The following is a 27,851-nucleotide window of genomic DNA, read 5'->3' as shown; positions in this document are numbered from 1 at the left end:
TCCAGCCTGTCCAGGTCTCTCTGAGTGGCAGCACAGCCTTCAGGTGTGTCAGCCACTCCTCCGAGTTTAGTGTCATCAGCAAACTTGCTGACCATGCACTCTATTCCCTCATCCAAATCATCGATGAATATGTTGAACAATACAGGTCCCAGTACCAACCCTTGAGGGACTCCACTGGATGCAGGCCTCCAACTGGACTCTGTTCCATTGACCACTACTCTCTGGCTTCTATCCTTCAGCCAGTTCACAATCCACCTCACTATCCGATCATCCAGACCACACTTCCTCAATTTAGCTGTGAGGATGCCGTGAGAGACTGTGTCAAATGCTTTACTGAAGTCAAGATAGACCACATCCACTGCTCTACCATCATCCACCCACTGGGTGATGTCCTCATAAAAGGCTATCAGGTTTGTCAAGCACAACTTCCCCTTAGTGAAGCCATGTTGACTGCCCCTAATGACCCTCTTATCCTTGATATGCCTAGAGACAGCACCAAGGATAAGTTGTTCCATCATCTTTCCAGGGATGGAGGTGAGGCTGACCGGTCTATAGTTACCTAGGTCTTCTGTCTTGCCCTTTTTGAAGACTGGAGTGACATTTGCTTTCCTCCAGTCCTCAGGCACCTCTCCCGTTCCCCACAATTTAGCAAAGATGATGGCAAGTGGCCTGGCAATGACATCCGCCAGCTCCCTCAGCACCCGCGGGTGCATCCCATCAGGACCCATGGACTTATGGATGGCCAGGTTGCTTAACTGGTCCCTAACCAAGTCCTCATCAACCATGGAAGACTCCTCCTCTATCCTGACTTCCTTAGGAGCCTCAGGATCTTGGGGCTCATCAGGGTAGCCTCCAGCAGTATGGACTGAGGCAAAGAAGGCATTCAGTAACTCTGCCTTCTTCTTATCCTCTGTCACCAGGGCACCCTCCTCATTCACCAGTGGGCCTACATTGCCTCTAGTGTTAGTTTTCTCTGCAATGTATTTGAAGAAGCCCTTTCTGTTGTCCTTGACCTTTCTTGCAAGGTTTAATTCCAAGGAGGCCTTAGCTTTCCTAGTTGCCTCCCTACATCCTCTGACAGCAGACCTATATTCCTCCCAAGTGGCCTGCCCCTCCTTCCATGATCTGTACACTCTCTTTTTCCCCTTGAGTTTGCCCAACAGTTCCTCATTTAACAATGCAGGTCTCTTGGTGCCCTTTCTTGACTTCCTACCTGTTGGGATGCACTGGTCTTGAGCTCGGAATCATAGAATCATAGAATCATTAGGGCTGGAAGGGACCTTCAAAGGTCATCTAGTCCAACCCCCCTGCGAGGAACAGGGATATCTCCAACTAGATCAGGTTGCTAGAAAAAGAGGTCCTTGAAGGCTAACCAACTATCTTGGGTCCCTTTAACTTCCAGTACTCTGTCCCATGGGATTTCCCCTAGCAATTGTTTGAAAAGATCAAAGTTGGCCCTACTGAAGTCCAGGGTTCTAGTTCTGCTAGGTATTCTCTTCCTGCCACATGAGATCCTGAACTCCACTATTTCGTGGTCACTACAACCAAGGCTACCCTCGACCTTCAGCGCTTCAACCAGACCCTCCTTATTAGTGAGAATAAGATCCAGCAGCGCTCCTCTCCTAGTAGGCTCATCCACCATTTGCATCAGGAAGTTATCATCAGTGCACTGAAGGAACCTCCTGGACTTTGGATGGCTGGCTGAGTAGGCCTTCCAGCAGATATCAGTATAGTTGAAGTCCCCCATGACAACCAGGGTCTGCATTTGCGAGACTGCTGTCAGCTGCCTGTAGAAGGCCTCATCAACCTCCTCATCCTGATCCAGTGGTCTGTAATAAACACCAATAACAGTATCACACATGCCAGATTGTCCTTTAATTTGCACCCACAAGCTCTCAACTTGCTCCTGATCTGCCCCAGGACAGAACTCAATGCATCCTAGTTGCTCCCTCACGTAAAGAGCAACTCCACCACCTCACCTTGCTGGCCTGTCTTTCCTGAAGAAGACATAGCCATCCATGACCACATTCCAGTCATGCGACCTGTCCCACCAAGTCTCAGTAATTGCTACCAGATCATAACCCTCTGATCAAACACAGATTTCTAACTCCTCCTGTTTATTCCCCATGCTGCGTGCATTGGTGTACAGGCATTTCAGAGAGCCAGCTGAGCACACCGATTCCACCGTAGGGGGTTGGGAGGCCTTATTCCCTGGGCCCAGTTTACTGAGCCTAGTTATATCCCCCTCCCCCTTCAAACCTAGTTTAAAGCCCTCTCAATGAGCCCTGTCAGCTCATGAACAAGAATCCTTTTCCCCTTTTGAGACAGCTGAAATCCATCATTTGCCATCAGACCCGGTTCTGTGAAAGCCTCCCATGATCAAAGAAACCAAAATTATGTCGGTGGCACCAGCCTCTGAGCCATCTGTTAATCAAGTGCGTTTTCTTGTTCCTATCTGTATTCTTTCCTGCCACTAAAGGGGTTGAGGAAAACACTACCTGCACTCCTGACCCTTCAACCAATCGCCCCAATGCCCTGAAGTCCCTTTTGATGGCTTTTGGACCGCTCTCTGTTACCTCATTGGTTCCGACCTGCATGACCAGTAACTCACCTATCTTTATCTAACTACAAATTTAGCTAAAAAGATAGTGTAATATTATCCAGACTTTTAAAAAAGCCAAACTGAAAGCCGTTGAATGAAAGATCTTCAGTGTTTATTCAAGCTATATGCCAGGCTATATAAAGTAACGCAGTATTTTTATAATTATCCGCCATTAACTGTGTTGACTTCCTTCTCCTCCTAGAATTAGCACAGAAAGGAAGGCATGCTTGTGTTTTGTTTAAAGCCTTGATCAACAACAGCTCCCTAACTTTTTTACTTTTCCAAAGTTTACTTATTCATAAATAGTATTTGTCATAGTGACAAAATCTGTGTTTGCCAGATAGGCAGTACGCTTGTTAAGACTACAACTTCAGTTCGCCAAGAGTGGTAATGAAACGTGTACAAAGACCATTTCAGCATCTAGCATTATCGAGGACAGGATCAGTTTTCACCATCTGCTCTAATTTTGCTCCTTCCTACATGAACGTGAGAAGAGAATTGGGTTAATAATGTGAGCATGAAGTGTTCTGCATTGTAATCATAGTCAACACCCTCGATGAGATAGTTATATTTCAGTGACTGTTTTCTCTCATGATGATGTAAGGGCCATTGGAGCACAGAGAAGAGTAAAAGAAATATAATGACAGTTCCTGTTGAAGAAGCTTTTCAGGGAAGGATCGTGATTACACCCAGGCTTCTTCTGGGCTGAGAGGGCTGACAAGCTACAGAAGTGCTTAAGAGGAGTAACAGTGAAGAAATGACATTGAGCAGTGGATTCCCACTGCTGTGAGGAGAGGAGTAGCATAAGGAGAATGATAAACGTGTGAAGACTCGCATTTGTAGTTGTCTCAACAAGTCTTGTCTCTGCAGTTAAATCAAAGGACCTCAATCAAAATTAACTGTTGGATGTGCCAAAAAATGACAGGACTTACAAACAGATTTTCACAGTTCTAAATAGCTCTTAGCTCTTCAACAGTTGCATGGGAGCTAAATTGTGTTAAAGCGTTAAGGCTTGCTTTTAGAAATGGTGGTTTTTTATAACTTAAGCAGTTCTGCTTTTTTATTTCTGTGGTTTTTCGTACAAATGAGAAATAACGTGCAAATAACACTGAAAGTTATTGAAGCATTGCATCCCTTGGACATAAATGCAGGTAATGCCACAAAAGCCCGGCTCTGAAGGATAAAACTCTGAAATCTATAGCCAAGATAATAGCTTTCTGCAATAATTCCTTAGTTATCACTATGCATGGGTGTGATAGATACAGCTAGGAGAAGGAATGCTAACAAACCTTAGGATACAGCAAGTACGTCATAACAACTTTTGCCAAGGAGCTAATCCAGTCCCACATTGATCAGCTCCACCTATGTCACAGTCCTGTAGGAGAGAAAGGATGTTGCTTAGAGAAGTGCACTTGAGCTACATTACGGCAGAAAAGAGTGGAGGTACATAGGTTTTCAATGAGATTTTAATGTAAACCAGGTGGTTTTTTAGTTTTGGTTTGGCTTTGGATTTATTTTTGTTTGCTTTATAAAGAAAATTACATATTATGTTGGTCAGATGTGAAATGCAAATGATATGAAAGTGAAGTATGGAATAGACTTTTCACAGCATAATTATTATTATTATTATTGGAATTTATTATTCCAAATAAGTAAAACAGAATTAAACAGTATAGCTTTCAAAACTGACTACTTGAATATATTAAGAAATAAAAAGTAATTAAAAATCATAGTATGATTTTTATAGAATAGAAACCTATTCCTTATTGTAGCATATTTCATAAATAAAAAACTTTTAATAGTTAAAATACAGTTCTGTGAAGGCTCCAAGAGTAAACAGTGCGGTAATGAGTGATGTTCATAATACAATTCACACAGTTTTGGCTGTTGGACGCTGTATTGTTAGGCTGCTGGCTGGGATGCAGGATATCCCTTACTGCTTTCAAAAAATCTCTTGGGCCCTTAATTTCCAGCTGAATAGTCACCAAAGGTCCATGGAAGAGACCTTGAGCAAAACTTAGACCTAATAGAGCAATGTGGATGCATTTATTTAGTTTTGGTTTTTTTTTAATTTTTTAAATGCTAGATCTGTTTGGTCCTTTCAGCTCTTAATTGTGTGGTGAAAATACTTCATTTGAAAGAACTTGCAAATTGTACAAGGGACCATTTAGATTTACAGCCTGGCCTTATCTTAACAAAGTATGGCACTTCTCCTTGAATGTGTATTTCTTCATTAAATACTATCTCTACAAAGTTACATTTCTTTTGAGATATTCTGGGAAGTAGAGAAGGGTGCTGGTATACTGCTTTTTATAAGATTATACCTTCAGACCTGCCGTTTTTAGGAGTGTGTGGCAAAGCCCAGCAGTGTCAATTACAATCGCAGAAGCAAGTGTCTAAGCTCAACTGATAATGGCACTTAAGTAAAAATAATCTTTGTTGTGAAAGGATACCACCCTTTCCTCCAACCCCTCTCTATACTTCAATATCATTTGAATCTTTTGGTCACTTAAATTCTGGGAGGAGCTGTTTCCTGCAAAAATGACTCCTCATTTCTGCATTTGTCCACATATCTGGTATACACTGCTTAAAAAAAGGCATGTGTAAACAGGACAAATTAAACACAGCCTACAGTACTCATCTACCCTAGTGACTGTAATAGATTACAGTTGCTGGAAAACCACAAGTTGCGTTTGCAGCGTTCCTCCAGCTCTCTCCTGGATTCTGACAACGATGCTGCAACGATGTTTCAGCCCGAAGTTGGGAACTCGCCCAAAGTTTCCATATGCTCTTCTGGCCCTTGTTGGGGTTTATCTGAAATTTTTACTTACCAATTTTCCCTTTCTTTGCAGTCTTTGGAGGTGGTCCAGTCTTTAAGTGCGAGCCTCTTTTCACATGACATTTGGTTTTTCAGTTGTTTGATTCTGCTCTGGGCATGTTATGACTTAGTGATTTTAGTGAAACTGCTAGGAAACCCAAAACATAAACATGCTGTGTATTTTTTAATTCTTCATCAAATTTTCTATTTTGTTTTTGGTATGTTTTCTTTTTTTCAGCTAAGCTGTTTCTAGTGAAGCCATTAATCAGGGAAGGATTTGCAGTGTTACATGTGAGTACCCAGTACACAGGCATCTGCTCGTGCCTGGGAAGCCCACCAGGCCTGCAGCTGCCTCCACGCATGATATGCAGAGGCCCTGGGGCCAGGTTTGGCAAACGTCTCTTGGACCCTCAAAGGGCACTAGGAACCTATGTGTGGGCAAGCTCACGTAAGAGCCTTTGGTCTTGATCTCTCTCATTACCTAAACCTTTGGGAGTAGCGTTGGCAAGATGCAGGTTGTATGTAGTTACATCTGTGTGTTTGCAGATTGCAACTGTGATGTAAATGGAGGTAATACTGGGACTGCTTATGCTACTAGCAGTTTGTAGAAGAATCAAACTGAGAAGCAGTGGTTTTATTTCTAATGGTTTAGAACTTTCTGCAATATTCAGATGTATTGTTCACCTTTAGCTATTGTAAAAGATCAATTAAAAATGAAAGGGTAATCATGATTAGCTAGGCAGGTCCATTTCCAGTGCACTAGCACGTGTTGTGAATGTCCCCAGGGCGTTTTTTGAACAGTAAAATTCTTAATGGTGCTGGTACTTGAAAAACTATAATTAGGTTCTGAAGTTAACACCCTTTCAGTTCTATTGTTTTGTTTTGAGTGCAGAGATTTGAGAAATCCTTGGTGTATTGTGACCACTAGGAATACATTTCCCCAACTACAAGGACTGCAGAGTTGTTCAAAATCACTGTCTGAGAGAGTGCTTCAGAATCTAAATAAGCACTTGAATCTTATGCCTGCAGCTTTTAACAATTAATATTCAGTAATGATAATTATCAGATAATAGTTTTTGAATTTTCTGTGCTGTAACATGGATATCTAGCTCTTACATAGATTATGCATACTATTTTAATGACAGTTGTAGTCTATTTTACATTGTAATATTTTTCCCACTTTTAATCTAGAAATATTTCAAGTAGTGGTAATTTTCTTACGATTCCTGTCCTTTCCTAACATTCTTGTCCTCTGGCACACGTTTAACAGGTCAGCCTACTTTCTCACTTTAGTTCATTCTGGCACTGTAATTGTATAATTTATAGCAATAATAATGAGACAATAAGTTTGACTGTGGTTGCCAGGTGATCACTTAAAAGATCAAGAAGTATTTAAACTTAATGTATTTCAGAGCAGTTTATTTTATCGGGTGCTGTAGAGGTGCATTCAGGATTCTCATCTGTCACTGTGGCTTGATTCATAGCTGTGATTCCTTTGTGATCATGTGTCTAGGAATAGATTTCTAATTCCTCTTAGGGTTTTGTGGGAGAAATGAAGGAATCATGGAAATCAATGTGACTTCCAAAATGTTAAAATCAGGTATATAAGTCATCTTAATTAACGCCTGTATATTACAGGTAACTCTCATTTCATGGAATGTAGTGCTAGTATCTCATTACACTTTACTACAAAGTAGGTAGTCTTGAGTATCAGTTGAGAATTGCTAGTACACAATGTGAAGGAATATTTATTTCCTTGTTTGGGCACATTGTGTACGTCATGATTAAGATAGCTGAAAAAACTGCTGTGTACAATTCAATCTGTAGGGTGAGTTCGTGGAATGGGTAGCAAGAGATTAGAAAGGCATGGAGTTGGGCTCAGGAGGTCGCTTTAGGTGATGATTTTACCTTCATTTCACTGGACAGGAGGAGCCTACTTCATGTTTCTTAGGGGCAAAGAGAATGTGAAGGTGAGAGTCATTCAAGTAACTCTTAAGACTGGGAATTTCTTCTGGGAGATATTCCTTTAAACTCAGCACCTGAAGTGTCCCTAACAGTACCACAAACAATAATGTCCAAACCATAGTCTGAAAACACTTTTTTTTTCTGAGGCCATCTTACAGACAGGTAAGTACAGTTACAGATGAAAGACTAGTGTAGAAAATACATGAATTATAATTTATTAGCAGAAATATTGGGTTATATTTTCCTGACTCGTCGTTTGTCTGGATTTTCTCTTACTTAGCCCAAGGACTTTTACTCTCTTTTTGCAGTCCCTTTGACAGTCCTTACAGAACTGGATGGTAAATCCATTGCTAATTGCCCAGGAGATATTTAAACCTCAGATGTGACACAACAGGCAGTGTGGTGATGGACAAGTCACTTTAATTCTGCCTAGTTTTTTTTCTCAGACACATCAGGGGTTTTGTTCCTTATATCCTTCAAAATTTATTTGGAGATTTTTGTATGCCTCTCAGAAACTGTAGATCAAAGTAGGCTGATTCTGAATACTATACTTGTCCCTGGTATTCTCTCTGACAGAGAATGAAAATTATATCTGCATTAGCAGTTGAAACATACTTAGATTCTCAGGACCGTCTGTCTGACATTATACTGGTTAAAGTACCTCTCACATTAGATATGTCCTTAAGAGACAGATATTGCTTAAGAATTCCGTCACAAAACCCCTACTGAAGATAGCAGCTGACTCTCAACTCTTTGATTCAGGATGAATGTCTTTAATTACCTTATTCTCATCTTCCTTTTATGTTCTTTTTTGGTGCTTCGCTGTGACTTTAAAGAAAAAACTACATTGAAGGGTGCGGAGAAGGGATTTGGAGAAGTACTGAGACGACTCAATATGAGTTAGCTGCAGGAAGTCTCGTTTATTGCGCAGTTCTTATTGCTTATATAGACAGTATTTGCCAATAATCCTGAGACCACACCTTTTCTACACCATTATTGGATGATACATATGCTTGTCATATTTAACAGCTTATTTCAAACAGACACCCGCCTAGCGAAGCTCTGCTCTAAGCAAACACTACTCCCTTATCATACAGCATAGTTTTCTTATCCTTAACTTCAAGGGCATTCTGCCCTTGAGGCCTAACTTTAGAGCTCCAGTCCTTATTTACACAGGATTTTCTTCGTGCAGTCTCTTCAAGGATCTGCACTCTGACAAATCCCCCTTTCTTTTCTTGCACGAAGAAAATCCTGTGCACAAGACTGTCAACCCCAGTTACTAGCATGTTGTTTTGGTACAGCCTTGCAAAAGCAGTTTCTAGCATACTACTTCCCTTTCTGAGGGCTTTACTATTTCAGCTATATCCAAGATTCCACTGAGCAGGAGGGTGTCAGTCGGCAGGGTCATCGCAGAGAAGAGAGGCAGGCACGGCACCTTCAGGGCGTCCCCTGTTTATCCACACAGTGTGCTCTGCAGCCTCCTTCCGCTCCGCTCTGAGCCATCCCTTTTACACCCTCAGCAGAGTCTATGAAATAGGTACTGACACGGCGTTGCTGCACGCGTGGCCAGTGCATGCGACAAGGCCGCCAGGTATGTGCTCTGCTGGCCAACAGCAGATTTTTTAAGTTGTAACATATTTCTCCTAGCTTCCTTTTTCAAAGTTACGTGCTCACAACTAAGTCTAGTTTGTAATTCTTTGTCATTAATTCGGTACCAGTTAACGCCTCTCCTTCCAGTAGCTCACTTCTGATTGGAAAAAACACACAAAGCATATATACAAGCAATATATACAAACAACTTTCACACACGTAATATACTAAATCATAAGAAACATAAAGACAGTTTACATATCAATATACAATCCTCTACCACAATTCTCCCCAAATGCTCTCCAAGCCATTGCAATTGTTCGTGGATGGACTCACCATGGTCACTTAGATTAAAACAACATGTTTGTGTAACGTGGTTGTTGCTGGCACTACCTACAAATTTTATCCTAATAAATTTAACTCTTGTGGGGAAATATACGGAAGACTGCCCCCTTTTTTTTTTTTTTTTTATCAAGCATTTGTTTTAACGTTAAATGAGTTTGTTCAATAACAGCTTGTCCCATAGGTGAATGAGGGATACTGGTAGTGTGAGTCACTCCCCAATCCTGTAAAAAGGCACCATACTGGATCACTGTCTGTCCCAATTTTCTTTGGTACTCCCATGGTTTTCTTCAGTGTGAGCAGTAGCAACAGCAAAGGCAGAAAATATATCAACAGGTATATGTACATATTTAGATCGAAGAAATGATTGAATATAAGTAATATCAGTTTGCCATAATTCATTGACACATAAACCTTTTGGATTTACTCCTGCTGGATTATTTGAAGGCACAATACGCTGACGGTCAGGGCAGGCGTGTACAATCTGCTGAGCTTGATCTACTGTCTGACCTGATGGGAAGTATCATCAACCAGCAATTGACAAACTGTAGGACTAATCATCATTCCTTGAGGCAGTACAATCCAATGATATTGTTGCGTGGGTTGTTCATCGTTAAGTACTGGAACTGAAAAGGCAAATCTAGGACAATCGTTAGGGTGTAAATAAATAAAAGAGTAAAAAGGTAGAAAAACCCAGTCTTTTAAATCAATCACCATCAAATGCTAACATTCTGGAATCATAGTAGGATTTCATACACCCGGTTGTAATGCACCCATTGGTGAAATGATTGCATTAATAACTCTTAAAACTTTTAACGTAAATCTCCATTTTCCTGATTTCTTTGGGTTAGCAAATATTGGAGTAATCCATAGGGTAGTGGAGGGAATTATATGTCCTAATTTGAGCTGTTCATCGCCTAATTTTTGAGCCCACATTCTGACACCCTTTATTAAATCTGCAATTGTTTTTGCCTGATTTCTGATAGGATCAGGAGCTTGCCTGTGCAAAAAGTATTCATTTGATTCATGTCAATATGGGACAATGGATGTGCAAATAGATTGCGAGGAGTAGGGTGTGCTATTCAAGATAAGTGATTGTCTTAGCTTAAGATCTCTGTGAAATCCAAAACCGTAAACCTTCGAAATGCCTCATGATGCTGCGAACCACCAGTGATACACAGAATGCTCTGTCACTACAGAGCAGAGAACTCTGGTGACAGTTCATCATGATGCAAAACGAAATAAAACGAAATTGTAAAAAGGTAGAAAAGGATGGAGAGCATAGATGCTGGAAAGCACTCTTTAGATGGTCACCTTCCGCTTCAGGATTTTTCAGCCATTTAAAACATCCTGTTATAACACTGCCAATAGCTACAGCTGCCCCAATATTGTCACCAACACTGCTGTATACATGGGCTTGGCACGTGCTTAAGAGGATATCTTCAATTACTAACTGGAATAGCAAGACATCTGCAGCAGCTGGATTTTCTGTTTGTCTCTGAACTGCTGTTTGTAGCTGATCAAAGAAATGCTCATAAGGTTCCTGTGCTCCCTGCCGAATGGAAGCAAAGGAAGCCTCCCCTGTCCCAAAAAATCAGGGACACGTCTTAATTCTCTCTTAGCCAATTCAGTCAGTTGTTGGAAAGCTACTTGCTGTAACCCTGCCTGTGCCTGATTTTGACATGAGTGACATTTTATTCATCCCAAAATATTTAGCTCTTGATTTAAGAGATTTAACACCTATAACACTTTAGCTATTGTTTCATTGGGAGATTTCCCCATCATTCTTGTTTTAAAAGCGTATTCTCCAAAGTACCATGTGTGTATTCTATGATCGGTTGCCCAGTAGGATTGTAAAGAATACCAGTAACATGCTCAATATCTTATGATGACAAAAATACATATGTCTGATACGAAGTGTATGCCAAAGTTCCTGCGAGCGTAAACCACGAAGATCAACACCATTCACTGGTGGCATGATCATATTTTGACAGGTACTACACAATTGTACAATTGAGCGGGCTTGCTCTGTTGTTATACCAAATTGTCACCTAATAGCATTAGCAGTCTGATGGTAGCAGTCATGCAAGATGTTTGCCTGCATGAGCGAGTTTGGTACCAGAGCTGCACTCGTGAGGGGCTCAGCTCACCTGCTCCCTTCTGCTATAGGCCCTGGCAGCGTGGTGTGCGCTCGCAGATGTACAATGGAATATGCACGTTTACGGTTTTGCAACACTGATATTAACTGTTCAAATTGCTGGAACAGAAGAGGATTAGTTATTTCCCGCGATGCCGATCGAGACGATCCAAGTTACGATGTGCTGTCTCGCGGTACAACCTGGGCCCCGGGCCTCAGCCGGGCGGGGGGGCGGGGCCAAGCGGCCGCTCGCCAGGCGCGGCCGGCGGGTGGGGGGGCAGCAGCGGCCGGGGGGGGGGGGGGGGGGGCGGGTCAGCCCTCCCTCGCCTCAGCCGGGCGGGGGGGCAGGGTGGCGATGACGACCCAGCGGCCCTGTGCCGGCCCCCCCCTTGTTGTTGCTGTTGTTGTTGTTGCCGCAGCTCCGGCCGCTCGCGCTCCGTAACCGCCGCCGCCCCCTCCCGCCGAGGGACCATCAGCTGCGAACGAACCGGCGCAGCGGGGCCCGCCGCGCGTCTCCGTCCCGTCCAGCCGCGGCTCGCTCCGCGCACGGGCGGCAGCGCCGAGGCAAACGCCGCGCCCGCGGCCCCCGCCGGCAGCAGCAGCGGCGTCCCCGGGGCGCCGCCGGGCGCGGTGGGCGGCGCGGCGCGGGAGTGCCGGTGTACCGACTTCGTTGGAAGAGGGGGGAAGCAATAAGTCTCTCTTTCGTTCGGGGCCCTGGATCAAAAGATTCGATGATGACTTTTCCAGGCCAGCAGCATCCCCACAGGTGGCTGCACGCCAAAGTTTAACGTCTATAGTGTCCCAAGTCCTTGTCATGTATGTATTTGAAGAGCTTGCCTCCGGTACATGGGCTGATACCCAAACCAGGAGTACCGGGAGTTTTATCAAGTCAGAACTGTTAATAGTGCTGGTTTCTCTAGCACTTTGTCAGCACTTTAACTACAGACTTATGTTCTATTAAAGCCATGCTTCCCATTGTTCCCAGTCGCTTACCTCCTCCTGTTGAGGCAGTTGTCGCTTATTTTTTTTTCTTCAGTCGCTTACTTCTTCTTTCCTTTGGTTTCTAATTCTTCATGTTTCCGATAATATCTTTTGCATACCCCCCTGCAATCAGGGGGGGCCAATATCTTTTTCCAAGTTTTAATCCACGCTTCTCTAAGAAGCTTCCCAACAACGACAATGCAACGTCCCGTTCCATCGTCTTACCGCGACAGTGGATCCTACAGATCTTCCGGCTTTCCCCTATAGGCCGCCTGTATGTAGATCTGCACGGCTTTCCCCGATGGGCCGCCTTAATGGATCCTGCGGATCGTCGGCTTTCCTGTATAGGCCGCCTGGGTAGATCCGCCCGGCTTTCCCCGATGGGCCGCCTGAGGTCGCCGTCCCTTCTCCGCTAAAATAACACTCGTTCAAAACAAGTAATAAATGTCCCGAGTGAAACGATGAGTCCAGCTCATTTTTTCCCGTCCCTGTTCGGGCGCCATAATGCGGAGAAGGGATTTGGAGAAGTACTGAGACGACTCAATATGAGTTAGCTGCAGGAAGTCTCGTTTATTGCGCAGTTCTTATTGCTTATATAGACAGTATTTGCCAATAATCCTGAGACCACACCTTTTCTACACCATTATTGGATGATACATATGCTTGTCATATTTAACAGCTTATTTCAAACAGACACCCGCCTAGCGAAGCTCTGCTCTAAGCAAACACTACTCCCTTATCATACAGCATAGTTTTCTTATCCTTAACTTCAAGGGCATTCTGCCCTTGAGGCCTAACTTTAGAGCTCCAGTCCTTATTTACACAGGATTTTCTTCGTGCAGTCTCTTCAAGGATCTGCACTCTGACAGAAGGGTTTTTTTTATTTGTTTCTGGTTTTAGAACCGAACCCATTTTCTTCATAGTGTAATCATTCCACATTTGGTAGCACTATATAGTTTCAGTAGCTGGTTTGGCTCCCACATTTGGATTAGTTTGAATTTCCCATCAGTTTGGTAGTCTGATTTTCAACAGATGTTTAAGGTCATTCCCTTTGTAATGTCTGACCCTCAGAGATGACCAGCCAAGTGGGGTTGAGAGTTCAGATCTCTGGGTGATGGCCACTTCAGATTTAAAGTTCTCTATTCCTTAAAAGCACTTGTCAAAGGTTTATTTCTCTTCTCCATAGCCTTTTAAAGTGATGTAATGAGACAGCCTAAGGATCAATGATGACTTCAAAGTTAGAAGTTGTCTGATAGCAACAACATGGGAATGAATTTACTTAGTCTGGTGGTTGTGAGTGATGCTTACTGGTATCTCCACATCTTACTGAATTCGTATCTGGGGGATGATGCCTTTTAGAATAGGACAAACCAAATATAGCTAAAGTTATCAGTGTGACTTGACCAGAGTCTGTATCTAATCTATTTTATGCTTTGCTTAGACAAAGCAAAAAGTACTTTGCTGCTCGGTCTATTAAATGTTTGTACAATATCCAGAATAATGAATGCCATCATTAAAATGCCACTGCTTTTGGAATGATGTGCAACAACTGTTCAGCAGTGCATAGTCAGTAAAGATTTGGGATGTTGCAAGAGAAAGTGAAGAATAAAGATGATTTTGTGACTTTTGTTGCACTACCCTCATCACTATGCAAGTTGCAGTGGTTGTTTTCTAATACTCTTCTAAGAAAGAGAAATATATTTACTGGCTGGGCAGCGGAACCAACCAGGTTTTATTCCTGCAAATTTTTATTTCTTTTGAGAAACCTGGAGATGTTAGGGCAATAAGAAATTAGCTCATGAAATGTCACCTATTCTTTGTGTGATGTAGAACTGTAGCAATAGCCAAGCAATTTTATTTCTATAAAATTGCTTATAGGGTCAGTAAGACATGTACCTGTTATGGAATTCATTTGCCAGCAAGACTTGCAACCAGTTAAAAATTAGTTCAGAAAATTTTGTGTCTGCTTTGGGCCCAGTTATGTGTCTCACCAGTGAAGTCCATGCTAGTTCCTTTGGGAAAAAAAAAAAAAGCTGTGCTTGCCTGTTTGGAAGAGAACAGAGTTTTCTCTCTCCACCATATATGCTGATTAATTCAGAATATCACATTCATTACCTGCTGTGTTTAAGCAAATATCCTGCTCTATCAACAGTAGGAGGAAGCCAATGCAGGAGAAATCTGGATTTCACCAAAGGAAGCTTGGCATAAGCTCCCTTGGTAGAAATCAGTGCAGGAGATTTTTTGTTTGTTTCTGAATGGTTGCCTCGCATGGAGTCAGTTGGGTGATGTTGCTTCCATTGGCTCCAGCAATGTCAAGGCCATTGATGATGAAAGTTTGTATTGTTTTTCCCCATCGCTTGGAAAATTGTCTCTCCTCTCCTCCCCCTCTCCCTCCCGCAACCAAATCCCTGCCAAGTAAGCAGCTGTGAACAAAATTTCTCAGCAAGATGAATTTGAAGTTTTGCGTGCTCTGTGGAACAGGATACACAAATACAGCTTTGAGAGGGTAGCAGTTGAGGGGTGCGAGTCCAGACTCTCTGAATAAAATGTGTGCGCATGAAGTGAAGGAGCCTTTTCAAGTGTCTTATTAAGTTAAAAGGTGCAGGAAAGAGTTGAAAAATGCATGCAAAGTTTGATTTTTTTTTTTTTTTTTTAATTGTGACTTGATACCTCAGTCTGAGGTAAGTATTGCCTGAAAGTTGGATGTCCGTGCTTTGGTATTTAAAATCAATTAGCAAAACTAGCAAATATGAGTACTGCAGTTGCATCTGAGACACTGGCAGACCAATGGCAGGAACTGGTCTGTAGAATTACAAACTCAACTGAACATGTTTTAACTTAATTTTGGTAGACATTATACTTTTCAAAGCTTCGCATCAAATTCCATGCATTTTGTTTCTGCCAGGGATTTTTTTTAATGGAGGAGTGTAAAATCAGTATGAGAATTTTGTGGTTTTTTTTTTTTTTCCTTCAGGAAAACAAACGCAGGATGTGAGAGTGCAGAAAAAATGGACACCTATATTCAACCCACCTAATATTTTCCATGCTTGCAGTGGAAATTTTCAGTTGCTTTCAATTTTGACAAGCTTTAATTGATATTTTCTACGCCGTGCTTCTGCCTTTTTATTGTTATTATTTTTAGATTTGGAGGGGATATAATGTGCTTAAATGTGTAAATGACATGTAAATAACATTTATACATAATTTATCACCAGAATACCTGTGTTTGATTCCCATTCCTCTGCTGTAGCTATAGTGCTTGTAATGTTTTATTACATCTGGTATGCAATATTTCATTTTCATGAAGTACCTTGTCCGAGTGAGACTCAAGTTTATCAAGACAGTGATTTTTGTGTCCAATTTATATAATATTTTTAATGTTCATAGTAATATTTTATTTTGGTTTGCAGTCAGGTAAGTCAGGGTGGAATACTGCAAAAGGATATGGAAAAGTCTGTTTGTAATTAAAGGAACACTAATTGGACTTTAGGGACTGTGTGTAAGATACACTAGTCTTTCCCACGGCCACACCCTGAGCATATGATCTTTAACTGAATTCGTGGAAACATTCACACTGCTTCCTACAGATTGCAGCTGGCACTGTCTATAAAATCTCTGCTTCACAAAGAGCAGAGGATTTTATGTGATAATGTGCAATGCTACATTTCATCCTGCTGCTGTGTTACTGTACAGCTGTGTGAAACAGATGGAATGCGTTGTAAAAAGACTGTAATATGCAATGCAATTATGCAATAATAGCAATAATATCGAAATCCCAGTCATGGTCATCCTTGCAGTTCTCATTCAGAGAACAAGGATGTGAAATAGTGCAGTGCTTGACCATCAAATATGTGTGAGGCTTACAGATTGCATGCCAGCTGAATTGTTAGATGATCCACCAACTGCTTGTGCTATTTCAAACTTTTAACATCTTTCCCAGCAGTGTAGTCTCTGCAAGTAGAATTTTTCAATAGTACAGAATCACTTTTCTATTAACAGCCTGAAAATGTAACAGGATGTCAACTGAAATATAAAGCCTGTTAGGCCTGGGCCCATCTGGTTCACCATTCAGTTTTCAGCAGTTGTTGATATTTCAAAGAAAGACTTTGCAAGAGACAATTGATAGACAGTCATCAGTGCCTATTGGGGGATTGTATATAACATAAGAGAAGTCTGAGACTTTCATGTTTATACTGGTGCCAGTTGTTTTGTGTTCTCTATGTGCACTTTCTAATCAGAGTGAGGAATGTGTATGGCAAACACCTTAAGAGAGCTTAGTGTAGTCACTTTTTAGCAGTTTGCTTCCCTTTCAAAGGATCTCGTTTCTCATTTTGTTAAGCTGGTAAATTAATTGCTATGTTCCTGTAATTAATTTTTAAACTGACAGCAACTCTAGCAAAACAAGTGTTTCTTCACCCCTGGATGCTTCAGTCTGTGTCAGAGTTGTGCCTATGTCAATATTCTTGTGGGTGTGGTAGGATGTGGATGAAGCTGGAGAGGGACTTAGAAGACTTTGAAACATTGATAGATGATATTTTCCTCAATTTGTCAACACTAGTGTTAACTCAGATTGATGGGAAATGATGTTAATGTAAAACATCATTTGTTGTAGCAATATCTTGGTACACCTCTTCACCTGAAGGACATGTCAGTAGAGGATAGAAAAACCTTTTATCACTCTGCCTTCCTTGTGGCTGCCTTAAGATGATTTCTGCAGCTAGACTGTGAGGAGAAGGAGAGTTATGTATAAAAAGAAAAGCTCTGTGAATGTAAAGACAAAAGCTTTGATTTTATTGTGTTCTTAATCCGTCCTCTGAGTATGTACATCTATTCTTTTCTGTCATTAGAAGTCATTCACAAGCCTTTGCTCTTCTTCACTGTGCTGAGCACAGGCCCTTGGAAGTCTTGGAAGCTGAGACCTGTGTCTGTGTGGATCTCAAGATGATGTGCATATATTGGTGTGCAGTTATTATATGTGTGCTCATTATTCAGCACTGTAGGCTTTAAAAAATATAAAGTAATTTCTTTCCATACTGTTGAGATTAACTGCGTCTGGTTTTTGACTTTTTTGAGTCTCACAAAGTCCTTTATGGCTAGCACACTCGGTGTGAGCCCAATTTAAAGCATTCGCTGCTCAAATGCCATTTTAGGAATATAACAGATGAAAAACATAGGAAAGATGGGAAATATCTGTAGCTAATTAAAAAGCAAAGGAGACAAGCTTCAGACCATTAGAATTCAAAAGGCTGGTTTTGGCTGCTGCTTGTTCTTGGCTTTTGTTACAGGATGGATTAGTAGTTTTGATAATATAGCACAGTATGACTTGTCTAATATTCAAAGGGTAAAATATTCCAGATCTTCGACTTTTGACTTCTGGCATGAGAAATTTTAAATACAAGAGGAAACGTTCTGAACTGTGGTGACTCAGGTTGACCTGGTAAAGGCTTTGAAGTAGCCGGTGGTTTATTTTACTTTGAGTAAGTATACCAAGCTGAGTCTTTCTAAAGCTGCCTTAAAATTACCTGAAAGTTTTTGGAAGAGTAAATGCATCAGAAATATCCTGAGAGAAAACGTTGATATTTGACATGATCTTCCATCTGAAATTTCATTCTCAGCCAGACCACAATTATTGCTGGTGAAAATAGAACTGCTTTGGTGATATTTTTGTTCCTTGTATTATATATATATAAAAAAATAAGTCAAGGAAAAAATCCAATGCAGAATCAGAAGACCATAGTGCCTCTGACGTTTCCATGGAGAGTTTATCTATATTTGGTTCATCGTTTCTGTTCAAGTCATTGATCAATATTGAACCCAAAGTTAGGACACCGGTTCTAATGCAGTGGCTGCAGCAGCACTGTGTTTATGCTGGCATAAGCAGTTCCCTTTCCGGGCCACCTGCTCCCTCCCCATCTGCTCTGAGTTGTTAGTGTGGCATGGTCCACCTAAAAATTAATAATTTCATAAAAAATAATATTTTAAAACTTTATAAACATCTATTTATAAACGAAGTAGAGCATGTTTGTGTGTATTTGCGTGTAAATATTCACATTTCTAAATGTGAACCTAGAAGAAACTGATGTAAAACCTGTGAGTTTCTCAGAATATGCTGAACTGCTGAACTGGGTCAGAGCCAGTGAGAAAAAGCTTGAGTGGTAAGCTCTGAAAAAAAACAAAAGTCCTGATGCTTTTTAGTTAACCCATTCTCCCGTTCCCATTGCCTTGTTCTGACCTTGAGAAAAGCCTTTGAACTGTGAAAACACTGTTCTTGTAAAATTAGCATGTGTCAATGAAGAAATAACAAAAAACTTTTAAAATTCAGCCAGTTGAGAAAATGACTTCGTGCTGTAAACATTTTCACAAAGAAACCTTTGGATCTCTTTTGGGTCATTACTTGGTAAACACCATCAGAGTCATTCAAATAAAAACACTGACGGAAAGGGGTACACAGAGCAGCAGTTCACTCTCCAGCCTTGAAGCAGCAGTATCTGGGAAAAAACCACTTTGGACATCTGTGCAAGGGTTTTTATACCAGTATTAAGGTCTATTTGATGATTTCGTAAATTCATACTGCCATTGTTTTAATTCAGAACAGTAATAATTTTGCTTGGAGGTGGAGAAATCTTCTTTGTGGGAATATACCATATTTTTCACATAAATCGTAGAATCATAGAATATCTAAAGTTGGAAGGGACCCATAAGGATCATTGAGTCCAACTCCCTGCTCCTCGCAGCACTACTTAAAGCTAAATAATATGACTATGAGTATCATCCATATATAATTCTATCTAGAGAATTATACTGCTTTTTTAATTTTTGTTTTGCTATTAGTATCAGCAGGTCCATGCCGAGGAAAGCAAGATGGAAAAACACTTTTGTGTTCTCTAAATTGAGGCATGTGGTTACGGGCCTCTGTTCTCTCCCTTGGAGTCACAGCAAAGAAGTCAATGTATGCTCTCAGTTAAGGGCTGCCCCCACACCCTTCAGTGTTTCCTGAAGGCCTCTCCTAAAATCTTTAAGACATTCACTGATTTTAATATGCATCCAGGATGGAGCAATAGAATTTAGACTTAGGCAGGAAGATTCTATAGCTCCAGTGGCATACTTGTGATGCTTTGCTATACTGTGTAATTGGGTTTGAGGTCACATCAGTAACACATCCCTATGAATTTGGGGGTTTGGCCTGTGAAGTTTTGCTGCATATGTCTGTGGATATCTTTCTTCAGTTTCAATTGTAGTGTTTTGGGTTTTTTTTTGTTAAACATATGAGGAATACAGATTGGCAAAGGGTAATGAGGGATTAAAATATACCTATTAAGAATATGGGAGCTCTCCAACTTCTTCACAGCATGAAATCCATGGAAAAGAGAGAATGTCATGAGCAATCCCCTTGTATTTAAAATAATTTATTAATTGGACCATCTTTGCCATAGCATAGCAGTTGCTTTGGAGGAAAAGAAATTTCAGGAAAGTTTATTGAATATGTTCTTAACTACATTTTTAAATCACTATAGCAGGAAATTAATATGGTAGAAAAGAGAGAAGTACCAGCACTAAATCATTGTAGTCAATCAGCTATTGGAATTTAATAATTCATTATTCTGCTATCGTCTTCATTTCCATTAATATATTTTCTAGAGTGTTTGATAGCAGCCACTTACAGCATTTTTACAGATAACTTCATTCTGCAGAGCAGCCTTCCTTCTAAGTTTCTTTGTGCTTGAATGACTGCTCCAGAATTTAAATGCCATAGCTTAGACAACATTGAATTGACCTTGGCCAGTTCTGCCTAATAGCGTATAGCTATGTTGATGGATTTTAGACATCGAGGTACAGTTTGGGTTAGGGCTACGGGGTGAAAAGGGTTAAGCTTGTAAAGTAAGCATAACAAGTGCTTACAGAATGCCAGTCATAGAGCACTCACTGAGAAATCTGGAGGCATTAATAACTATAAAGCGTTGGAAATCACAGTTGCATCTATGAGAATAAGTTATGTCGGTCTGTTGGTAAAGATCTGCTTTGCCAGAATCTCAGTTGACTTCATTTCACAACTAGTTCCTCAAAAGGGAAGCAGTTTGGGTGTTAGTATCACTGTATAAGACAGTGTGCAAAATACTATCATTTAAAAAATATAAGTAATGGGGGAAATATTATCCGGAGGTTTTTTATATTTCGATAAAACATGTAAAGAAGTGTGTTACTGGGGAACTGATTTCTGCAGTAAAGGTTGTTTTATGTTAGCTGCCAGCTCATGCTTTCTCATTTCAGGTTAGAAATAAGAAAGTTATGTACTGTATTGCACTATCAGACTCTGATAGAGATTTCTGTTCAGAAGATAAAATAATCAGTCCTTTGGACAGAAAACACTATAACCAAGAAAACACTGTGAAATTATTTTGGAAGCATGGAGTATTGTGTCTCTTACTTATTCTGCATAATTTTACTTTGATATTTTCAACATTCCTATGATACATTTATTTGGCAAAGTTAGATATCCTATTGAATTGTCACTATAACCCTGATTGAGTCCTTGCAGATCTTCCATGTGCAATTGCAGCATTCACTACTCCTGGTTCTTAAGTCCATAGAAAGTTCATCATATTTGAGGATGAACCACCGCCCACTGTACTTGAAGAGCAGGTTCGGGAACATCTGAGGAACTTGAAGGTGCACAAGTCCGTGGGACCTGATGAGATCCATCCGCGGGTCCTGAAGGAACTGGCGGATGAAGTTGCCAAGCCACTGGCCATTGTATTTGAGAAGTCGTGGCGGTCTGGCGAGGTCCCCGATGACTGGAAGAGAGGGAACATAACCCCCATATTTAAAAAGGGGAACAAGGAGGACCTGGGCAACTACAGGCCAATCAGCCTCACCCCTGTGCCTGGCAAGGTCATGGAGCAGATTCTCCTGGGAACCATGCTAAGGCACATGGAGAGCAAGGAGGTGGTGGGTGACAGCCAACATGGCTTCACCAAAGGCAGATCGTGCCTGACCAACTTGGTGGCCTTTTATGATGGGGTGACAGCATCGGTGGACAAGGGTCGACCAACGGATGTCATCTACCTGGACTTGTGCAAAGCTTTTGACACTGTCCCGCATGACATTCTTCTCTCTAAACTAGAGAGGCATGGGTTTGATGGATGGACCACTCGGTGGATAAGGAATTGGCTCAATGGCCGCACTCAGAGAGTAGTGGTCAACGGCTCGATGTCCAAGTGGAGACCGGTCACGAGTGGTGTCCCTCAGGGGTCCGTGTTGGGCCCGGCCCTCTTCAACATCTTTGTCGGTGACGTGGACAGTGGCATGGAGTGCACCCTCAGCAAGTTCGCCGATGACACCAAGCTGTGTGGTGCCGTCGACAGGCTGGAAGGGAGGGATGCCATCCAGAGGGACCTCGACAGGCTGGAGAGGTGGGCCCGTACCAACCTCATGAAGTTTAACCAGGCCAAGTGCAAGGTCCTACATCTGGGTCATGGCAATCCCAGGCACAAATACAGACTGGGCAGAGAACGGATCGAGAGCAGCCCTGAGGAGAGGACTTGGGAGTACTGGTGGACGAGAAGCTCAATATGAGCCGGCAATGTGCTCTTGCGGCCCAGAAGCCCAACCGCGTCCTGGGCTGCATCAAGACGAGCGTGGCCAGCAGGTCAAGGGAGGTGATTCTCCCCCTCTACTCTGCCCTCATGAGACCTCACCTGGAGTATTGCGTCCAGTTCTGGAGCCCCCAACATAAGAAGGACATGGACCAGCTGGAGAGGGTCCAGAGGAGGGCCACGAAGATGATAAGAGGGCTGGAGCACCTTTCCTATGAGGACAGGCTGAAAGAGTTGGGGCTGTTCAGCCTGGAGAAGAGGAGGCTCCGGGGTGACCTTATAGCGGTCTTCCAGTACCTCAAGGGGGCCTACAAGAAAGATGGGGAGAGGCTGTTCAGGAGGGCCTGTTGTGATAGGACAAGGGGTAATGGTTTTAAAATAGAGGGAGGTCGATTCAGGTTGGATATTAGGAAAAAATTTTTTACCATGAGAGTTGTAGAACACTAGAACAGGTTGCCCAGAGAGGTGGTGGATGCTCCATCCCTGGAGACATTCAAGGCCAGGTTGGATGAGGCCCTGAGCAACCTGATCTAGTTGGAGATATCCCTGTTCCTTGCAGGGGGGTTGGACTAGATGACCTTTGAAGGTCCCTTCCAGTCCTAACGATTCTATGATTCTATGATATTTGAGACAGGGGAGGCAGAGCCTTTGTAAATTACAGAAAAAGCATTGAAAGCACAGAGACCAAGAGAAGACCTGTCTATGTAAAAGCAAGGAGGAAATACTCTACCTTTTTTTACCAATGGAAATTCTGTTTTAAAGAGTCAAAATTGGTACGATGGATAAAGACACAAAAACATCATAGCTCTGCAGTCTGCTACATGGAGAGGAGTAATGTTGCCCAAGAACGGAAATTGCAGAATATTCCAGGGGAAGAATCTTGTGGAGAATTCTTCCCCCAAACCCTCATTTAGGGGGTTTTGTTGTGGTGGCTTTTTTGTGATTTTTGTTTGTTCAGTTGGTTTGTTTTTTAACTGGACCTTCATGGCCAATGTTTCTTCTCAGGATAATTTACAATGTCATCCAAACCTGTGAACTGAACAAAACAAGAATAGTGTTACAAAACAGTGAAGACTCCCTCCTCCCTGGGAAAAACTAACACCACCTTCACTCTATGATAGGTTCTTATGATTTTTGGTATTATTAGAACTGGCCAAGTGTGTTGTCAATTACTGTTAGTAATTTCTGCTGGATGCAGGAGACAAAACTTCGCTGAACAGTAGCCAAATGCTATTAATGGGAAAAAATACACAGGAGTAATTTAATCTGTGTAATTTTATCTACAGATGGTTCTGCAATCTCTGCAAGGCCTCTGGCAAGCAACTAGAATAATGCAAAAACAAAACAAAAAAAATCTGCATGCTAACAGACAGAATAAACCATGTGAAACATCTTTGTGAGCCAGACCTACCTGCAATAAGCCTGAGACCTTGAGACATGCATAGCGTGTGGCCCGAAATAAACAGCGAGTACATTCTCGTGCTGAGCTGAACTATCACCTGATGGGTGATGAAGTTGTTATAAAATAACAAAATTGAGATATGCCACTCTGTTTCTTCTTTATTTATTTTAATCCTCAAGAAGAGAGTAAATGCCATTGTGCCACAACTGCTTCCTAGGAAAAACTCCTGGAAAGGAAGGTAGAAGGAGGAGGGAATGTTTCAGTGTGGCTTTTTTTTATTATGTCTCTGTGCATGTGAGCAATGCTGTGGGTTCAAACAATGGGATGTCTGAAGAAACCCAGCTTGTTTATAAACTTTGGGTTTATTTCCTATAGTACTTTTCACAGTGGTTATAAGAGTATTGCAAATCTCTTCCTAATTACTGGTTCATTAGTGGAGGACTTCATATGCCTCTTTGTTCTGCAGTGCAAGAAGGGATCTCAGTTTATCCCTTTGTCAGCCACTGCATTTCTCAGTGAGCTCTTTGCAGTGTTCTATTGGTATGATGCTGTTTGCTACCAGTGGGTGGTATACACAACGATCTATCGTAGTACTCCTAATGAGTTTAGAATAGTATTAGGAGCATTTTTTTAATTTTTGTTGTTCCGTTTTTCCTGACGTGTGCTCCATCTGATTTGAAGAGAGGAGGTCGCACTGGGAGTTTGAAAGAATAACTGCAGTGAGGGTGGGAGTGCCTTCTTCTAGCTGTTTCAATAGCATCACGATTGAGTTGTACCAGTGTTTTAAACCAGTATAGTAAGTTAAATTTTGTTTATTGTAAAATCCAACAACACACAGATCTGACATACTTGGTTAATATACCAGTTCCTTCAAGTGGAGGAGAGTATGTTTGAAACAAGACAAAGCCCTGTCACCGACTGAAGGAAGAGAGTAGTGCAATGAAATCTGTTGGAAGCGGTGAAGAGCTTATGCTTATATGTACTGTAAAAATTGTCTCAGGGAGAATCAAACCCCTTTGATCTCCTGTCTCACCTGTTTTAAGAGTCTGTAGCAGCTGAGGCCTGGATCTTAATTCAGAGTGGCAGTGAGTAGGGAATTCTAGAGTCATGCAACTGTGCTTCCCAGAGTTCATTAGATTTTTTTCCATAACTATTATTTTTGACCCTTCTTAACTCCATAGTTATTAGGAGGATGGAGTAATTCCCACACATACAGCTGTGAGCTGTTGACTCACACCATCAGAGCAGTTTGGTAGAAATCGTGGCAGAAGTGGTTCCCTCAGAAAAAGGAGAATTTTACCTGATTAGGAACATTTCATAGAATCATAGAATGGTTAGGGTTGGAAGGGACCGTAAATATCATCTAGTTCCAACCCCCCTGCATTGGGCAGAGAAATCCTCCAAAACACCAGGTTGCCCAAAGCCTCATCCAACCTGGCCTTGAACACTTCCAGGGATGGGGCATCTACAACTTCTCTGGGCAACCTGTTCCAGTGCCTCACCACCCTCAATGTACAAAATTTCTTCCTTACATCTAATCGAAATCTCCCCTGTTTCAGTTTAAATCCATTGCCCCTTGTCCTATCACTACATGCCCTTGTCAAAAGTCCCTCTCCAGCTTTCCTGTAGGCCCCCTTCAGGTACTGGAAAGCTGCTATAAGATCACCCCGGAGCCTTCTCTTCTCCAGGCTGAACAGCCCCAACTCTTTCAGCCTGTCTTCATAGCAGAGGTGCTCCAGCCCTTGAATCATCTTCATGGCCCTCCTCTGGACTTGCTCCAATAGCTCCATGTCCTTCTTGTGTTGGGGACTCCAGAGCTGAACACAGTATTCCAGGTGGGGTCTCACGAGAGTTGAGTAGAGGGGCAGAATCGCTTCCCTCGACCTGCTGGCCACACTTCTTTTGGTACAGCCCAGGATACGATTTGCTTTCTGGGCTGCCAGAGCACATTGCTGGCTCATGTTGAGCTTCTCATCCACCAGCACTCCCAAGTCCTTTTCCTCAGGGCTGCTCTCGATCCATTCTCCGCCCAGGCTGTACTTGTGCTTGGGGTCGCCCCGACCCACGTGCAGGACCTTGCACTTGGCCTTGTTGAACTTCATGAGGTTCTCACAGGCCCACCTCGCCAGCCTGTCAAGGTCCCTCTGGATGGCATTCCTTCCCTCCAACGTGTCCACAACACCACACAACTTGGTGTCATCTGCAAACTTGCTGAGGGTGCACTTGATCTCACTGACCATGTCTCCAACAAAGATGTTAAATAGCACTGGTCCCAGTACTGACGCCTGAGGAACACCACTCGTCACTGGCCTCCACGTGGACATTGAGCCGTTGACCACAACTCTTTGAGAGCGACCATCCAGCCAATTCCTTATCCACCGAGTGGTCCATCCATCAAAACCATGTCTTTCCAGTTTAGAGACAAGGATGTCATGTGGGACAGTATCAAATGCTTTGGATAAGTCCAGGAAGATGATGTCAGTTGCTCTTCCCCTATCCATCAATGCTGTAACCTCATCATAGAAGGCCACCAAATTAGTCAGGCAGGATTTGCCCTTAGTGAAGCCATGTTGACTGTCACCAATCACCTCCTTATTTTCTATGTGTCTTTGCATAGTCGCCAGGAAGATCTGCTCCATGATCTTGCCGGGCACAGAGGTGAGACTGACTGGCCTGTAGATCCCTGGGTCTTCTTTTTTCCCCTTTTTAAAGATGGGGGCTATATTTCCCCTTTTCCAGTCATTGGGAACTTCACCAGATTGCCACAGCTTCTGAAATATGATGGATAGTGGCTTAGCAACTTCATCAGCCAGTTCCCTCAGGACCCGTGGATGCACCTCGTCTGGTCCCATGGACTTGTCCACCTTCAGGTTCTTAAGATGGTCTCGGACCTGATCTTCTCCTACAGTGGGCGGTTCTTCATTCTCCCAGTCCCTGCCTTTGCCTTCTGTGACTTGGGCCATGCTGCTGGAGCTCTTGCCAGTGAAGACTGAGGCAAAGAAGTCATTGAGAACCTCAGCCTTCTCCATATCCTGGGTGGCCAGGTCCCCTGTTTCCTTCCGGAGAGGGCCTACATTTTCCCTAGATCTCTTTTTATCACTGGCATATCTACAGATGCTTTTCTTGTTGCCCTTGATGTCCCTGGCCAGATTTAACTCTATCAGGGCTTTAGTTTTCCTAACCTGATCTCTGGTTGCTCGGACAATCACTCTGTATTCTTCCCAGGCTACCTGTCCTTGCTTCCACCCCCTATAGGCCTTCTTTTTGTGCCTGAGTTGGTCCAGGAGCTCCTTGTTCATCCATGCAGGCCTCCTGGTGTTCTTACCTGACTTTCTCTTTGTTGGGATGCACAGCTCCTGAGCTTGGAGGAGGTGATCCTTGAATATTAACCAGCTTTCTTGTGCCCCTCTTCCCTCCAGGGCCTCGTCCCATTGTACTCTAGCAAGGAGATCCCTGAAGAGGCCAAAGTCTGCTCTCCTGAAAGCCAGGGTAGTGAGCCTGCTATGCACTCTCCTTGCTTCTCTAAGTATCTTGAATACTACCATTTCATGATCGATGTAGCCAAGGCTGTCCTTGAGCGTCACGTTCCCCACCAGCCCTTCATTGTTGGTGAGAACAAGGTCCAGCAAAGCACCTCTCCTCATTGGTTCCTCTACCACTTGGAGAAAGAAGTTATCATCCATGCATTTCAGGAACCTCCTGGATTGCCTATGCCTTGCTGTGTTGTCCTTTCAACAGATACCAGGATGGTTCAAGTCCTCCATGAGGACCAAGGCTCGTGAACATGAGGCAGCTCCTATCTGTCTGTAGAGGGCCTCATCCACCCAGTCCTCCTGGTCAGGTGGTCTGTAGCAGATCCCTACTACTACGTCCCCTGTCCCTGCTCTCCCTTTAATCCTGACTGCATTCGTCCCCAGGTGCAGCTCCATGCACTCTAGCTGGTCCTTGACATAGAGGGCAACTCCTCCTCCTCTTCTCCCCTGCCTATCCTTCCTAAAGAGCCTGTACCCTTCTATTCTGACACTCCAGTCATAGGATTCATCCCACCACGTCTCCGTGATGCCAATAAGATCATATCCCAACAGGCACGCACACACTTCTAACTCCTCTTGCTTATTCCCCATGCTGCGTGCATTGGCATAAAGGCATTTAAGTTGAGCCCCAGATGAATCTGACTTCCTGTCTGGAGAAGCTGGAATTCCCTTCTTCTGATCTACAGGTACTTCCAGCATATCTTTATCATTCTTGATATTCCCCCCCTCCCCCTTCAAATCTAGTTTAAAGCCCTGTCAATGAGCCCTGCTAGCTTTTGCGCCAAGACCCTCATTCCCCTCTGAGAAAGACAAGTTCTCTCTGGTGCCAGTAGGCTTGGTGCCACGTGACCCATGCCACTGTCAAAAAAGCCAAAATTTCCAAATATA

This window comes from Tauraco erythrolophus, chromosome 8 (genome assembly GCF_009769465.1).
Source record: "Tauraco erythrolophus isolate bTauEry1 chromosome 8, bTauEry1.pri, whole genome shotgun sequence".
NCBI classification, from domain to species: domain Eukaryota; kingdom Metazoa; phylum Chordata; class Aves; order Musophagiformes; family Musophagidae; genus Tauraco; species Tauraco erythrolophus.
Note: the sequence above shows the minus strand (reverse complement) of the source record.